Source organism: Rhea americana, unplaced genomic scaffold (genome assembly GCF_003343005.1).
Source record: "Rhea americana isolate MKP2758 unplaced genomic scaffold, rheAme1 scaffold_18, whole genome shotgun sequence".
Classification (NCBI taxonomy): Eukaryota; Metazoa; Chordata; class Aves; order Rheiformes; family Rheidae; genus Rhea; species Rhea americana.
The window spans coordinates 68,322-86,184 of NW_028185927.1; the positions used below are offsets into that span (position 1 = coordinate 68,322).

Below are 17,863 nucleotides of genomic sequence, written 5' to 3' on the forward strand. Positions count from 1 at the left end.
GTTATGTATGCATTGTTTTATTCAGATATGAAAATACTTTTTTAAAATGGACCTTGATTAAATTTTTCTCAAAATGATTTTCAGTTTGTATGAGTAAACCCATATTTCAGTCCTGGGTAACTACACGTGGTACTCTAGAACTCACCATGGAACTGTGGTGATGCCTCTGAGGTCTCTCCAGAAGTTCCATGTCTGACAGAATCTTAAGTAGAGCAGGTATGCACTGAAGTGAAAATATAAAATTTCTAATTAACAAATAAGAGCAGCAATTCCACTGAAGATGAAGGCAAACTGTGTCAGTGACTCTGTAGTCCTGGCTGCCTTGACCTTTGCAATACAACTCCTTCCCCCTCCTGAGGTTCAACAAGGGCAAGTGCAGAGTCCTGCACCTGGGGAAAAATAACCCTAGGTGCCAGGACAAGCTGGGGGCTGACCTGGAGAGCAGCTCTGCAGAGAAGGACCTGGGAGTGCTGGTGGATGACAAATTGACCATGAGCCAGCAATGTGCCCTTGTGGCCAAGAAGGCCAATGGTCTCCTGGGGTGCATTGGGAAGAGTGTTGCCAGCAGGTCGAGGGAGGTGATCCTGCCCCTCTGCTCAGCCCTGGTGAGGCCTCATCTCAAGTACTGTGTCCAATTCTGGGCTCCCCASTACAAGAGAGACATGGAACTGCTGGAGAGAGTCCAGCAGAGGGCTACGAAGATGATCAGAGGGCTGGAGCACCTGCCCTACGAGGAACGGCTGCGAGAGCTGGGCCTGTTCAGCCTGGGGAAGAGAAGACTGAGGGGGGATCTKATCAATGTGTACAAGTACCTGAAGGGAGGGTGTCAAGGGGATGGGGAAAAACTCTTTTCAGTTGTCCCATGTGACAGGACAAGAGGCAACGGGCAGAAACTGAAGCACAGGGAGTTCTGCCTGAACGTGAGGGGGAATTTCTTCACTGTGAGAGAACTGGACCAGGTTGCCCAGAGAGGTTGTGGAGTCTCCTTCTCTGGAGATCTTCGAGGCCCGCCTGCAACCCTGTCTAACATGCTGTAGGTGAGCCTGCTGAGCGGGGAGGTTGGACTAGATGATCTCCAGAGGTCCCTTCCAACCTTACCGATTCTATGATTSATCCCTTCTGGTTGACAGTAATGTTCATCTGATCTTATGATGAACTAGTTAATGCAACAAAATCAGCAAGTATTTTTCACTTTTCTTTTTTCACTTATAAGAACAGCTTCTGGCTAGCTTATTTCCTGAAGTAGAGGAAGGGAGAGGGTCTCCAAAGTGACACTTTAGATTGATGTTAACTGTTGTGGAATCACAGCCTAAGGATGTCTAGGTAAAATTTTGAGCTGGAATAAACAGTTACAGTTGCCCAAAGAAAGAGTATATTGATGCCATCCTTAGACACTCATTCCAGAAATATGCTGCTGCCTCCTCAGCATGACATATAGAATGAACCAGTTTAAGAACTGATTCTAAAGTCTTTTAGGGAAAGACTTCCTTTTTTTTTTTTCTTTTCTTTTCTTTGTTTGTTTGTTTGTTTTTTCTCCAGACTAGTTTTCAGCCAGATCAGTTTGTCTTACAGCTTCACACAAGGGAGGGTCAAGTGCCAGGAAGGGGAAAAATGGGGAGGGATCCTGCTGCTTTAAGAGAGAGTTTATAGTGGCTAAAAATGTTAATTTAATTACATATTGTGGAAGGCTATTGTAGTTGCTAGGAGAGATTCACTAGGCTCTGCAAAGAGCATAGCAGCCAGTGGAAGGAATTGATAGTCATTATGCACAGAGGCGCGTAGCAGCTGATGAGAAGAGCCTATACCAGATGTGTTGAAAGTTTCTTGCAGCTGATGGAAAAGGTCCAGGCTGTCTAATGTGAGAGACATATGGCAGCTGATATAGTGGCCTAGGGGTTCTAAAGAATAGTTATGGGACAAAAAAATCGGTCAGGAACTTGAAAGTGCATAAAGCTTTTTTCTTTCCTAAACAAAAACAGGTTTGCAATAATCTGCAAAGGCCAAATCATTCTCCTCCCACACCCCAGAGAGTCCCTAATTGTGAATTTGCATTGTTCTTTCTTTCAGTTTTGCCTATGGCCTTTGGCAGCTGCTCTGCTGATCCCACCCTGCTCCAGATCGCAGTAACAAGAACCTGATCGGACATCTGTCATCAATCATTATGAGAATATGGCGCTTACTATGCTCAAGTAGCATTTGCTATATAAGTGCAGGCAGGCAGGTTGGATTTTCAGGTAGTATAGTAGAAGATCTTGGAGAAATAAAAATAGGGGATTAATATTTATTCTCTTAAGTTTTTTTCTTTTTAGCATTTTTGTGTACTTTTAATCTAAGGATGTAGACTTGATTCTGATTTCAGCTAATTTAGACATTGAATATTCTTCCTCTTTTGTATCATAAGATGTCATGTTTCATAGACCTTTGTAGGCACTTTACTAGATGTCAGTTCTTACTTTTTGTGAAATCAAATRGTATTTAAACTGCTCATTTTAATGAGGCAATACTAGTACAGTAGAGACACTTTTCCCTAAAATAACTTTAGATGTTTGTTTATAGAGTTTCTAGAGGAGCGGAAGTTGTTAGGCACGTTCATACATTTGTTTTCACAGTCATATTCAGACTGCTTATATTGCAGATGGTAAAGATCTTTCGCTCTGAGATCAAAGAAGAGTGTATCTGTATTTGGCAATATGTTAAAAGCACAGAGGTCTTTCTCCCCCTCCCCCTTACACTGCATCAAGTCAATACTGTGCTTGAARCTGGGAAAAGAAAGTGAAGTATGTTCCTCTGCTCAGCACTAGCTGGAATCCAGCTTCACTGGGCTCAGGAGGATCTAGCACCAGTTGTGAACTCAGGGAAGATCAAGGCATATTCTTGTGCTCAAGGCACTGTTTGCCCCAGTAGCAGAGTCTCCAGTCTCCTGCATAGCTCAGAACTCAGTGGCAGCTGGGACTCAGGACCCTCTCAGCCAGGCCACAGATACTGGTCCCATTGAGCGCCATCAGATGTTCTGACTTCTTTCCAAAAGTGTGTCTACACCCCTCAGTAAAAAACAAAAATGCTAGCTATGTAAAGAGAGATAATGCAAGCTCCATGAGATTGGCATGGTACACAAAGACAAACTAAAGAGTTAATTCAGTTTGTAGAACTTAATAGCTTGGAAGAGGTGCTGCTTCTAGCCTCATCCTTAGCTTGCACCAGCCCAGCTGTCTTCACTGATTTCCATTTTGCTTCCAGTGCAAGGGTAAGTTTGCTGGGGATCAGCTTAGATGTCAGCATGCCTTAAGCAGGATTTACTTTYGTGAGAGCTTTAAGTTTGGAAGCATTTGGGAAACATTTAAGCTGGAATTGCCATTCCTTTGGGTTTTGTTGTGTATTTGTTATCATAAATTATTCTATAATTTTAATTGATTTGGGGAATTAAACAACTGGACAAGAGATATGTGGGTTATATTTTTGTTCTTTTTTTTTTCTAAATGTAATTACCTTTTGCAATAAATGTTATTGGCCAAATCCTTAGATTCTTTTTTAGTTTATTAAAAAGTTTTTTTTTTTTTTTTTTTTTTTTTTTTTTTAAGTTGTTTTTTATTCTTATGTAGCCCCTATCTTTACTTTTTTATTTTGTCAGAATTGCACTCCTATTCCTCTTATTAACATTTGATTGGAGTTACAGAGTCAATATTGTTTTTAATTTTATTTAGTGAAACACCTTTAGCATATATAGAGTTCCTTTTAAAGTAAAATTTTAGTCCATCGTATTCTATATCTTTCTTTTCAATAACCAGTTTAAATCCAAAGTAACCTTGTTTAAGCAAACTCAATGATTTTATAGAGATTTATTGATAGTTTCTGTTTGATGTGTGAATTACCTTAACTGCTAAGTGCAAAGCTTTTGCTAGCAGTTGCTGGAAGTCTGAAATTGTGCCACTGTTAGAGTATATTCAAAGGGTCAATAAAATCTGCAAGCAGTTTTATAAACTKTGAGTTTTAAAACAACCAAACAAACAAGCTGAAGAGGTTTCATTCATTCTCAAAGGTCCCAGGGTCCTCAAACAACTTATCTCWATATAATAGCCAGCAGGGTTGCTGACAAATGACTTGTGATTGGAGGAGACTTTTTTCTGCAGTACTGTTTAATTATGGGCTAGAATCCTCAAGTTGGGCTCCTTCCTGCTTAGGAAGCACTCTGTCTTTTATTATTTTGGCAAATAGTAAAATGCATGGCAGCACTGGGCTGTCTTAAGCTGACCGTACTCCTTAGAACAGTTTTTGGAGATCAGGTGATTGAAGTGTTCAAGTCAAATAAATGTAGATGTGTTGAAATCAGTCTACAGCTGTACTTGCCTGTAAATTGTATTATATCTATCTGCTTGCTGTAGTTTTTCCTACTCTTTGTCTCTTTTTGATTTTTGTCAATAGTGACTTGAGGCTAGTGAGGTGCTAATAAGCCTCAGGGTTAATATGTTATTTGTTATAAGTTAAAAAGAGTAAAAAACAGTTAATTCTTTGGCTCAGAATAGCTATGAGCTGAATAATGCAGGAGATGACTGGTTTTACTAGACAGATTCAGAGTATGGGACTTCTACAGGAAGTAGAATATTATAATTAAAAATAAATACTAACTGTACTTCTGCACAAGTGCTCAGGCTAAAATCTATTGACATGTGTGGCAATACTGAACTTCAGTGGGAGTTAGATCAAGCCCTGATTATTATAATGTTCCACTTCTAGTTTTGTGAGCTCTATTATTTTTAACCTGCTTATTTACCTGCTATTTGTTTTGATCTATTGTCATGCTGAAGATGAATTTCAAGTGCAATTAAGAACTGGGTCACTTTGTAAAGCATGTCTTCTGCTCAGGTACACAACTACAATTGCACTTGTTCTTATGCTATTTCAATTGTACTCCCCCTCCCTCACAATATTTTGTTCTTTTTAATATGTGACATGAAGAAGGAAGGGGAAAAAAAAGAACTCTGTAGGTTAAAATGAGACAAGTATGTTGTGACACACAGAAAAAGGAAAGGCTGTTTGAGGAAACTTTGTTTAAACTGATCTCAGAGTACTGTAATTTTCCAGCTGATAGCATACCTCTTTTTATGGTTTATAAACAGAGCCTTTTTTCCTAACCATGTATGATTCTAACTTGCTCTCTGCTGTTCTTAATTTAGACTATTGTGGTGAAGTACTGAAGCCAGGTTCCATACCTTGTTATGCTAAGAAAATCTGTGTTCCATCATCTTCTTTATTGTGAAAGACTTTGTTTATTCATTGTTTAATTTACTATCCTCTAGGTGACCTAACTACTCATCATCCAATTTTATTTTTAATAAAAAAATGTGCATAGAGAAAAGTCAAGGTAATCTTTATATAGCTATTTTTGACCTTTTTTTTTTCTGTTCTTTGGAAAACTAGCAGAAAACCAGAGCAGATAAAGAGCAGGGTAATGAATCTGGGTCTGTTTGTTTTTAATCATTTCAGCTTAAACAAGGACRTTATATAAGAAAGAAATTACCATTTCAAATCTTAGTCTAGCCCTGAAATATACCTTTTTGAAAATTGTAATGCTGTTAGTGGACTCTAATACATAATTGTCTTAGGTATGTTTTAAATTCTCACAAGTCTTCTGTATTTTTTTTTTTTTATTGGATCAGACTGATTCAATTTTAATTATTTTCATATATATGGAATAGAAATCATCCTATGCAAAAATTTATGAAAACAAGAATGGAAATAGTAAATAATAGGACTCACAAATTAGTCTAGAATAAAAATTATAATTATTTTTATTTCAACTCTTCTTTAACAGATTTTAAAGGTGCTTGTATTTCACTTGAGTGTCATTTTGCTGTGGAACCTATGCTAGTATCTTTTGGAGTATCAGATGATGACTGAAGTGAGTAGGTAAAATGAGGAAAGTAGAAGATTACTAATCCCAAAATGGACTTAGAASTTTAATTAAAATTGTATATATAGTAACCTATCCCAAATTTCATAAGGTGTGCAGATACTTTCACCTAACTGTCACAATAAGTTTGAAAGGTGAATTAGACAAAGTTAAGCAGCTTATGGAAAGTGTCTTGATTTTCAGGTGCCATGTACACATTATTCCCCCTAAAGTATGCAACTTTATAAACTTACTCAGATCCAAAATTTAGATTTAGGTATTTAAATCTTAAATACTGAAGTCAGAACATGTTGGAATACTTATCTGTCTTTCTGCAATCAATAATTCTCTGGAAGATGTGACAATTAGAAAATAAAATAAATGTGTATAACAATGTAAAAGCAAGGCATTTAGGTAAAATGGGGCCAGGCATTTTGCTGAAGCAGGCTTACGAAATGAGTTAATTTCCATGGAAGACTGGTGTTTTTCATCATTTGAGAAACCAGCTTGCAATATTTATATGTATAAGTACACAAAAATATGATAAAATATATAAAGTTGGTCTCAATTAATTTTCAACAGAATAATTTAGTTTCCAAGTATATTTCTGCAATTTTAATTAGTAAAGTGTGCCAACAGAAATCATATTATAGCACAAAAGCAATGTAGAAATCATACCATTAATCACTTGTGTTGGTATCTAGATTGAGTTTTGATACAGAGTTAAAATGGGCTGAGCAGTTTCTCTTCATTCCTAAGAATCTCTTCTCTTTTTAATGTCAGGAATTGGCTGTTTTTATCAAGGTGTTGCTCTTTATCCTGCAACACTGATATCTTGCAGACTACTTTCACTTGGACAAAGTCCAGTTTTGTCTGGATGGGACAATGGAATTATATAGAGATAATCTATAACTATAGATACATAGTTATATGTTATGCAGATAAAACAAAGACTTTTTGTTTTTTATTTTCTGATTTTGCTGCTATGGCATGCTGGCTGTAAATGGGATTTAAGTAAACATCAGAAGAGCTTCCTTATGGTAAGGACAGCTGATCACTGGAATAGGTTAGGGAGGCACCGTCATCAGTGAAGTTTTTTTAAAAGTAGACTAAACAAACACCAAATAGGAAAGGATTGGAGATAACTGGACCACTGTCAGGTGGAATAGTCTATCTGTCTTCAAAACTTTTCTGGCTGTCTTTCTTATGATTTTGAGATTCATCGTTGCCCATCGTTAAAGTATTTCCATTCAGATATGAGTCTGAATACAAATTATGCCAGATTATGTCTATTAGTTTCCATTCAATCCATTTGCTCAGAAACAGAAATTTAACAGTGGGCAATAGTTTCCCAGAGATGCCAGATCCAAGGATTTTTTTTTTTTTAATGTTTGCCAAGCTGTTATGTTTGAAGGAAGAAGGAATATTTTTGCATTGCTGAAATACTTAATATTGATGCCAGTAGGTGAGGGCCAACATCCACTGCTACATTAGTAGTAAAAGGAAAGGAAAAATGGAAAATGTTGGCCAATTCCTGAATGGGGCAGGTTATCTAGTGAGAGCAAACACAGATAAGGCTGAGGTATTCAATTCCTTCCTCACTTCAGCCTTCACTACCAAGGTCTCACAGACCTCTGTGTTTAGTGAAAGGGTTCAAGGAGGAGATGAACTACCAGCAGCATATGAGGGTGGACTTGGGAATTACTTGAGAGAACTTGACCAGTGCAAGTCCAAAGGGTCTGACAGGTTGCACACAAGAGTGCTGAAAATCTGTCTAATGTCCTTGCAAGATGACTGTTTATCATCTTTGAAAAGTTGTCGAGAGCTAGGGAGGTCCCTGACAACTGGAAAAAGACAAGTGTTGCATCCATTTTCAAAAAGAGCAATTTGAGGAACTGCACCATGTCAGCCTCACTTTGATCCCCCCCAAAATTGTGGAGTGAGTCCCTTGGAGCTTATTTTTGGACATATGAAGGAGAAGGTAACTAAGGACAGTTAGTATGGATTTACCAAAAGTAAATCATGTTTGATGAACTACTTTGTGACTAAATGACTGGATTTGTGGATGAGGGGAAAGCAGTGGATGTGCTTGAATTTAGCAAGGCTTTCAACACTGTCTTCCACAATATCCATCTACCCATGTTAGGATGTTAGGGACTTGATAAGTAATCAACTAAATGTGTAAATTAGTGGTTGGGCTGAGCATGTGGTGGTTAATGGGTTGTACGCTACCTGGATGCTTGTGACAAATGGAGTACTGCAGGGGTCTGCACTGGGACGTGTCCTGGGGAGGTGATGGAGTGCACTCTCTTCAGGTTTGCACATGACTGTAAATTAGGAGGAATGGTCAATATGATCAAGGGACAGGTTGCCATTAAGAAAAGACCTACACAGACTGAAAAAAATGGACTGACAGGAACAAGGCAAATGCAGAGTCCTGCACCTGGAACAAGGAGCTCGCAATTCTGCAGGCTGATCATTGGCTAGCTGGGAAGCAGTTCTGTGGAAGAGGTCCTAGGGCACACCATGAGCAGCAGTGTGCCCTCATAGCACGGAAAGCCGGTAGCATATAGGACTGAATTCACAGGATCAGAGCCAGTAGATTGAGGGAAGTAATTATCTCCCTCCACTCAGCGCTTGGAGGAGAGGCTGAGGGAAGGATTTTTTTTTCAGCCTGGAAAAGCTTCAGAGGGGGCTAAGAACATCTGGCCAGTGTCTATGAGAAGGTTATCAAAATGATGGACCCAGCATCTTCACAATGGTAGGTGATGTGAAAATGAAAGACAACAGGAATAAACTGAAACAAGAGAGAATATAAGGAAAAACTTTTTCACTACAAGGACAGTCAAGCAACGGAGCAGGTTGTCCAAAATGCTGGTGCCATGTCCTTCCTTGGAATAACTAGGAGAAACAACACTTCTGTTACTGCTGCCAGCAGTATATGGACAGCATACAGTTTTGACTGTCCTCGTAACATCTGACTATATAGTTATCAACAAATTGGCCTTTCTTTACAGAAGAAAAACAACTAATTGTACCTGAACCAGAAGAATGCAGAATTAGTAAGTTAAAGATGCACTGTGAAAATTTTCTAGTTCCCTTTTATTTTAAATTCACATCCTCAATTGGTCAGTTCATTCTATGGTTGCTTGATGTAAACAAGCATCTCAGATGCATAACAGCATCTCAGAGCACTGCTTTCTACAAATTATGATCAGCTAGGAGACTAATTATCCCATTTAGATGAAGGGATGATGACTTAGCCTTTCTTCAGCTTTGTCACATCTCAATCAGGTTATATTAGTGCAATATAGCTTGAAATAAATACTCAGAAAGTTACCTGTGCTTCCATGCCAGCATTGAAAGGGTTGGGACAGGATTAGAAGAACAACTATTTGAGACAGAGTAGTCATGTTGCTTTGAGAAGTACCCCTTAGCTACTGTTGGTGATAATGATGAATAGTATATAATGTGTTATTAGTCCAGATGTAGTCCTTAAATTACATTATAAAGAAATAGCTCAAACTTTCTTGAATTTTATCAGAATTTAAATTGCCCACAACATGGGTTTTTAATTGTTTTTGTCAAGTTGGCACAGGCTTATTGCAGACAATTCAGTTTGTTGGATGGCACATCACACTTGTAGTGGATGTGTCCTGGGAATGTTGAAATTTTAAACCTGTCTTAATTACTTAATTATAACAGAAATCAAAGCTGGAGTCTTTATAGAAATACTGGAATAGTTTAAGTTTTTTTTTTTTTTTTTTTTTTTTTTCCCTCTCACTCTCAATGCCTTAATTTGCAAATAGTCTTGTTGGTAACAGTAAAAACAGCAAAAAACTCTAGTTTGTTAGGAAAAATGCTGAGTGTTTCTCAGGAAATAACAGAAAATCTGAGATTTTCTCATACTTATCGTTTTTCTTGGTCTTAATGTCCCATATTATTTTTCTAGTCCTTTCTAATAATTCAGATACTTCTTTTCCCTAGCAATCTTTATTCTCAATATCAGCTTATTGACTATCTTACATGTAACCAAAAATATTTCTTCAGCTATCCTGAGATATGCAAGCTGTGGTATATCTCAGTTGTAAGATGCAAGTTAAAGACCTGAATCTGCTTGATTCACAACTCCCTTATTCTAATTTTATATTGATGTATCTTCACCAATTTTAGCATGATGAATTAAGATTCATACTGAGAGAGGTATTTTCAGATTTTATTTAAAGATTTACTCTGCCTTCCTTGTCATTTATGAAAACTGTTCTAAATTTAGTGACCCTTTTTAAGATTCAAGAGATAGGAAAGAACCTGTTCAGTTGTTTCTAAGTAGAGGATGACTTTTGTGCCTATCTGATTTGTACTCCTTTCAACTATGATGATTAATTTTAGTGTGACTAGCCACTGAATAACGTCTATGATGAAAAGGGCCTTGTGCAAGCAGTGAACACTTAAATTGTCTCAAATCCCTTTCCCATACATTGGACACACATTTGTTTACCTGGTTATACACGGTTTTAAAAACTCTGGAAAAAGTGCTCGAATCAGTTGAAAACTATGGAAGTATCTTGGAAGAAATGAGAAATTTTGACTGCCAGAATTAAGGTATTTCTGTGTTGATCACTACTACATGGTGATTTACTGGACATTATTTCTGGAAATGGTTTCCCCAGAAGTGAGGTAATGGCAGTGACAGCCAATACAGATTGCCTAATACTGCTGCAGCATCCCCAATATTAATTTCACATATGTGGTTATATTTCCACCAGTTTCTTAAAAACATGGTTGCCCTCTAGCTCTGCATAAGTCATGTAACTTAATCTTACTGATTTGTAATTACAGGCTCTCTTTGGAAAAAAGATACTACTGTACATCTTTCTTAGCTCTTTATCCCATTGCAATACATCATTAAACTCTTTTATAACATGTTATTTATTATGTTATGCAAACTCTGAGGCTCTTAGGAGCAGCCTTAAAGGATTTATATTTTATTTATATATGTTTTTACTTTTATTCTTTTTTTCAGTTGGTTATAACCTATTTTAAATAATTCGAGAAAAAATATTGCTTGTTGTAAAACAGATTCCCTCAGGAATTATAGACCATTTAGCCTTTTTTTCCTGTTATGTTTCATCAGATTTTAGTTATCTCCCAGTGAGAAAAGGTTTCATAGATTAAAACAGCAATTGATTTTTTTTAGCTTTTATTTGAATTTATCCATTCCACTGAAATACATTATATGTCTCCAAAGAAACTAATAAATTATAGACAAAGCAAAAGTTAAAATTAGATCTRAGTGTGGTGTAATGCCCAAAGGAAACTGTTTGGAAAGGTTACAAGCTGTCAAAAAACAATTTGTATGGTTAAAAGCCACACAGATTCTGTTAATGGAGTATCTGTAATGATTATTTAGGCATGGGTTGCTTATTATGTCTTTGAGGCAGCATTCACTGTGTTACTTTGGAGGCTATAAAGACCTGCAATTCAGCACCTATTATACAGAAGAAGTGTGTGCAAGAATGCACTGTACCACATCAAACAAACCTCTCCTCTCTATTCTCTAGATTTTTAATCATTTTTCCCTCTTGGAATTATGGTTGATGCTGATTGTGAGAATAAAGACTAGTTACTGTAGTGAAAGGATCATAAAGTCAATCATGTGGATAAAATTACTTAGCAATTCAGCCAGCTGGTCTCTATTTGGCTTCACTTCAGTTCATTAGCTTATAGGGAGAATTCACTCCACATTTAAAGAGGGCAAAAACTGCATAAAAACTGGTTTGTAATTAATTGCTGCTTTTTATATAGAAATAAAATTGCAAAGTGAGTGTGCCCATTGGGCACTGATTTTTCATTGCTTTTTGTCCCCTTCTCAAAATAACTTTCTTTTGTATTCATATTCGTCCTAGACACAGGTTGTACAATCAGAATCCATCTCCTTTTCATTAAAATGATTCTTTATACCATGTAATACTTGAAGAGCTTTCAAATCGCAGCATATGCTAGTGGAGTCCATAACTTTAAACAACTTCAGAGCTGTTTGGAAGCAAGGCCGTATAATCTTGGCATTCTGTGCCCACGCTATCATGCAGGTGATTAGGTGGCATTGTGTAACTATAAGCATATGTTTAAAGGGCTGTGCATCATAAGAACATTCTGGTTTGCATGCTTTATAAGTGCTAAATAGCTTATGCTAATTACTATTGTATTTAATGAAGCCAGAAATAACAAATATACTATTCTTCTAATTTGGAAACCTTTTATAAAGAGCACATAAAAGCAGGAAGGTAACTAGGGAGTTTATAGATTTCTAATCCCTTAAAAGGATATCCCAAATGAGCCTAAATTACTCCCAGAGCCTTTCAGGTCAAACTGGAGAAGGCAAAGAGGCAATGGCCCGTACATTTATGTTAGCTGTTACACTGCACTGCTAAAGACAAATGATATAAAAATTCAGATCAGAGATGTATTTGCAACAAAAGTTTATATCTACCGAAAGCAGCTTATTGCTTATGAGGCCAGACTAAACACCCATGCAATAGCTGGGCACAAAGTAGTGGCCTTTCCTCGGAAGTGGTGCAAAATTTCAAAGTACCCGGAATGTATTCTGGGAATATGCTTTGACAGGCAAAGGGGAAAAGCAAGTATTGGGGTGGAGACATGATTCTTGGTTATCTTTCCAGCTCCTAAAGCTACTTGAAATGTGAAAACTGTAAGAAATTTCAACATTTCAAAATATTTCAGTTTCGAATTAGATCAAAAATAGATTTTGAAATGCTGAGTTTTCTTAACAATTCCACGTTTCCGTAAGAAAATTTTCTAGGAAACAAACTATCCATAAAATTTTTATTCTGAGAGGTTTGATACACACTGCCTAGATCTCAAGAATTAATATTATTTAATGAATTGTCAGTTTCCATTTGGAGATATTCCTCTGGCTATGTTACAACCAGTTCCAGGATTCGTGTTACACTTCTCTGGTTAAGTTTGTATGCTGGCAGAACTGAGGGATATTCAAGAAGGTATATGGCACATTCTCAGCTCGAAAAAGATCCTTTCTGTATCCATTTGTCCGTTAACTGGAAAGCACTTCTTTTTTTTTTTTTTTTAACTTTCTTCTTATTTCTTTCAGCTTTATTTAGTAGATATTACTGACATTCATGACAATTACTGACCTTATAATTATAATTTAATTTGTTTTTTTGTTTTTATCTTCTTCAATAGCTAGATATTACCAAAGCATAAGGGAATGGAAGAATAGTAAAAAGAGGTAAAGCTTTTGTTCCAACCTCAAGCAACTACACAAAACAGTCAACTTKTAAGTAGGGAATCATTAGCATAAGGGACATGTGAATAAAAATGCCTATTCAAGTTCCTATGCTATTTGCTAAAGCATAAATCATGAAAAATGAGATCTGTCCCAGGCTGAAGTCTGGACTAGCATGTATAGGAAATTATAGGACATTTTATTCCTAAATAGTTCCTCTGCCAAAGCATATTCCTCTCAACCACTTCCATCTGTTTGGTTGATGACGTTTCGTGGAAACGCCTGGGAGACTTTCAGTAGTTGCTCTGTATTCCCTTGACATAATTCTTTTCCCTTCTTTCAAAACTTTCCATACTTTAAGTAGTCTATAGGAAGTCCTACAGGCAGTGCTTCAGTAGCCCCCTCCTTTTTTGGAGGAGGAGTAAGGGTGGCAGCAATAATTTAGGATGGGAATGCGCCTTGCAAGGCCCCTCATGACTTATCCTTATAGTGTATGCAGGAAAGAGTCTGACAGTAGGAAAAAAAGATTTTGCAGTTATAATTGCACCCTAAGTCTGCTCTGGACTACCGTGGGATAGAGAGGCCCAAAACACAGTTACTTTTATGCAACTTATTCATCCTCTACACTTTATAGAAGTTCTCTGTGGTAAAGACACAGGGGCTGGCGAGGCATTCTATTAAGTAATGCACAAGAATTTTAAGCTCCCTATACAGTAGTTAACTACTGCCATCTATTCCAGTTATTGACTGTTCAATTTCCTTAAGTTTATTACACATCTTCATTTCCTGGATGATGAGAGATCATTTAATTACAGAAAATGATTAACTAAAACATTTAGCAAATAAGTCACCTCCATCTGTTTTATGAAATACTGAAAGTAGAAACCAAGAACTGTTGAAATGCATATACTCATATATAAAATTCTTCAAAAACATCTTTTGTGGCAGAAACATAATAAAAGAATCCCTGGCAAGTCTTAATGACAAAGTGTATGATCCTCTCTATATAAGTAAAGCAGGGTTGTGACAACAATTGGTTAAAATGCTAAAAAGTTTGAAATCATACAGCTACCCAAAAGACACAAGTTCTCTAATTCAGTATGAGAGTTAAATTGTAAGTATAATATATTGATCTTCAAGGAGACATGTTTACTTTAAATAATACTACACACAAACATGTTTTTCTGTCATATTTAGTAATACTATTATAGTTGGTACTGGAGAGATCTTTGCAAGACAGTTTGCATTATTTTGTTTGGCTGGCTTAATGCTCATAAGAGCTTTGTACACAGATTGCTGAAAGTGCTTATGATCAAAATTAAGGCTATTTTGGGGGTTTGCAAAACTTTGCATAACAATTTGTTTTGCAAAGTTACTGTAAAATCTGGAATTACTTGAATGTCAGGTCTATTTGATGTGGACTCCATAGTTTGGTTAGGTGTATAGAATTAAAAATGTATGCTACTAGTCAGAATAGGCAGAGCTGTAAAACATGAAACAAAAGAATTCCCAGCAGCCATTTCTCGGTATGAGAGAGTTGTATTAAAGCTGTGGCTTACGGTTTTTTCAATACAGTTGAGCAAAACAAATACAATCACTAAAATTCATAGAATTCATATCTTGATATCATTAAATTCATAGAATTCATATCTTGATATCATTAAGTTTATCTAAAAAACTTAAAACTACTCAACCATTTTCCTAGTGTAGCATGAGGAGCAGAAATCATCAGCTGTAAGCACAAATGCTGCTTAAGCCAACAACAAATCATTCTCAGTCCTAGGGTTCCTGTCTGTTGTTCAAGGCCAGTTGGAAATGTGCAGATAGAATTCATCCTCCCGTATAGGGGCCAGTGACTCTTTTACCTTGGAGCTAGTGATCCTGCAAATGTTAGGCTGTAGAACTTGTCCTTGATTTCAATGACTTACAACGTCATTAATAAACTTTAAAAGTAAGAATAAATTGTTAGTAGTCTTCCATAATCAAGATTATATGTATGCATTTAAAAAGATCCTTAAACAATGTTGGAGTTGTCTACATCCTGGTTATATATTGCTTACATAATTTCTCAGCCAACAAAACATAAACTTTTCAAAATAGCAAAAGAATCCCATCTTTTATGAATTGCCATATGTTTTATGTATATTGAAAAAAAAATACAGCAACAACATTTTACAAAATGTCAGAAAATGTTTTGCCTTGGATATACAGGCAAAATATGCAAAGAACACCTGGTATGGGATTACACAACAGACCTCAACTTTATTAACAACAGATATGATGTAATTGGATAAACTGTTTCCACTGCCCAGATATAAGGGAATTCCCATGTATTCTACAGAGAGGATTACTAAATTCTCTTGCATCATATGTGAAAGTGTTCAGCACTTTGATAGGATTGAGGCCTGTTGGCTCCAAATACTCTCTCCTCCCTTCCCAAAACATTTGCTATAGAGAATATATGCCACTATTTTCTGTCTGCAGATATCTAACTCTATGTCCTTCTTTGAAATGTACCTGTATTAAACAGTTTGTCCTCCCAGCAGCAGCTTCTGTCCCATTAACACTGAAAAAAAGGAGAAGCCCTTGCAAGCCTGACACTTGCAACAGAACTCTTTGTTACTGCAAATGGCCAGTTGTCCTATAGCATTATGTCTTCCAGCCTTTTTGATTTCAGGGTAGGGAGGCCATGGGGCTACTGTTAGTCCGTGCAGTTCTTAAAATCAAGAAAGGCAGCTCCCAAGTGAGTTCTGATTTACAAATTTCCCCTGCTTGTCTCCTTGTTCAGCTGTTCTCACAGACTCAGAGCATTGAGATGGGAAGGGGTCTCTGGAGATCACCTAGTCCGATCTCCCTGCCCAGAGCAGAGTCAACTAGAGCAGGTTGCCCAGGGCTGTGTCCAGTTGGGTTTTGAATATCTCGAAGGACAGAGACTCCACAGCCTTTCTCAGCAACTTGTTCCAGTGTTTGACCACCCTCAGACTAGCAAAGATTTTTCTCCTCTTTGAGTAGAATTTCCTGTACTTCCCTTTTGTCCTCTCTTCGGGCATCATTGAGAAGAGTCTGGCTCTCCCACTCCTGCATCAGGTATTTATACACACTGATAAGATTCCTTCTCCTCTCCAGGCTAAACAATCCCAGCTCTCTCAGCTCTCAGCCTCTACTCGTATGACAGATGCTGTCATCCCTTTGTCGTCTTCATGGCCCTGTGTTGGACTTGCTCAAACATGTCCATGTCTTATACTAGGGAGCTCAGACCTGGAGCCACCACTTCAGCTATGGCCTTGTCAGAACTGATTAAAGGGCACGTTCACCTCCCTTGACCTGCTGGAGACACTCTTCCAGGTGCAGCCTAGGAGACTGCTGGGGTTCTTTGCTGCAAGGGTGCATTGCTGGCTCACGTGCAGCTTTTTGTCCACCAAGTGAGCCACGAAGAGAGGAGAGACAGATAGTGCCATCTCTGGGGAAGACAGAGCTCATCCACTGAGTGGCACTATATTTGCATAACCGCCATTAACAATTTTTCAGAAGTATGAGGAGCAGGAACAATTACATGTTTCAAAAATCACATCTATTTAGGTTGAATTGTCCTGACCAAATGAAGAAAACAAAAGGTTTTTACTACAGTAAATGTTTAAATATACTTACATTTTTCCATGTTCAGTAGAAAGTCCTAGAATTTATTTAATAAACTGAAAAATATATAATGCTTTATTATATCCCTTTTTAAAAAAAAATAGTTTTGGTGGAGAAGTTCAGACTAAAAATGTAGATTTTTAGTTTGAGGTACAAAACTAGCAAACTACATATTTTGAATTAGTTTGAGACAGAACTTAAAGGTTGTGGTGAGCTGAGTTTTCTAGAATCAGGCACAATTACAATATGAGAACAGTCTAATTACACTAATATATGTATTTGCTTTAAGTCTTGGCTACTCAATATATTTCAATAATTTAAGAGTGTAAGACTGAAATCAAATTTGATATTCTCTGGCTAATAAATTAGAAAGATAAGATTAAAAAATTATCTCAACAGGTTTTCACTTTGTCTGATACCTAGTTACCAAGAATCATCAGTACCAGACGTAGCCACCTCAGAAACAACAGTTGTGAAATAACATATTTTTAAATATACACCTCTTTCCTTGCTTGGTAGTTGATTTGAGTATTAAAGCAGGATTATTAGTATTCCGTATATGTGCATCTGTATAGGCACATTGCACTATATGGATACCACTAGATTCTACTACTCACCGTGCTAACGGACATTAATTCAGGGGTAAAAACCAAGTTAACTTACAAAAAAGAGCCTATAGTCCTAATAACAACATAACTATAGTAGCTTTTCTTGTTTTCATATAAATTGCAGTTCAAAATAGGAATAACTAATTCTAGATGGTTGTGCTTCATCTACTTCCAGGGAAGATATAGACAATCTGCCTAAAGCTCTTTGCTTTATAATACTGATCGAATACATTATGTCAATTTTTATTGCTTATTTATTTAGTGCTTTCTAAAACAAATCAACATGTCAGCAAAATCCAGTGGAGGAGTGCAGTGCACAAGGAGCACGCATGCAGTACTTAAGGTATAAGAAGGCATTTGTTAATACACCAATATATCCAACAACTGTGAGATAAATAAGTTTGACAGGGTTAGGAGCAATTCACTTTGAGAAGTAACATAGACAGTGCTAGTTAGGCATTATGAGCT

At 37.0% G+C, this 17,863-nt stretch overlaps 1 long non-coding RNA gene across 1 annotated transcript in view; it reads left to right on the forward strand.

Moving 5' to 3' along the window:
• LOC146597596 (uncharacterized) overlaps positions 1 to 3,438 on the forward strand; it is a 50,381-nt gene extending 46,943 nt beyond the window's left edge. The window contains exon 3 of the long non-coding RNA XR_014895433.1: positions 2,068 to 3,438. This is a non-coding gene — a long non-coding RNA (uncharacterized LOC146597596). The remainder of the gene's footprint in view (positions 1 to 2,067) is intronic.
• Positions 3,439 to 17,863: the final 14,425 nt, after the last annotated feature.